At 68.5% G+C, this 203-nt stretch overlaps 1 protein-coding gene across 1 annotated transcript in view; it reads left to right on the top strand.

The window, feature by feature from the left end:
- The window catches only part of SLC9A3R1 (SLC9A3 regulator 1), a 9388-nt gene that overhangs the window by 1626 nt on the left and 7559 nt on the right, over positions 1 to 203 (top strand). The gene's annotated exons all lie outside the window — the stretch shown is intronic.

Here is a 203-nt window from a genome sequence, read left to right as displayed (position 1 = left end):
ACGGGCGAGAGGTAGGCAAAGGCCCTGGGAAGCCGGAGACGCCCTGCGGGCTTGGGGGGGGCAGCCCTGGGCCGGAGACGCCCTGCGGGCTTGGGGGGCAGGCTCAGGGCACAGCACGTGCAGAGTTACCGTGGGCAGTTTCTCTATGTGCAGGAGCAGGAAGTGGGTGATGCGGGTGACACGGGGGGACATTGCTACACGGG

This window comes from Egretta garzetta, unplaced genomic scaffold (genome assembly GCF_000687185.1).
Source record: "Egretta garzetta isolate BGI_Z169 unplaced genomic scaffold, ASM68718v1 scaffold34, whole genome shotgun sequence".
NCBI classification, from domain to species: domain Eukaryota; kingdom Metazoa; phylum Chordata; class Aves; order Pelecaniformes; family Ardeidae; genus Egretta; species Egretta garzetta.
Note: the sequence above shows the minus strand (reverse complement) of the source record. Positions and strands in the feature narration are given on the sequence as shown.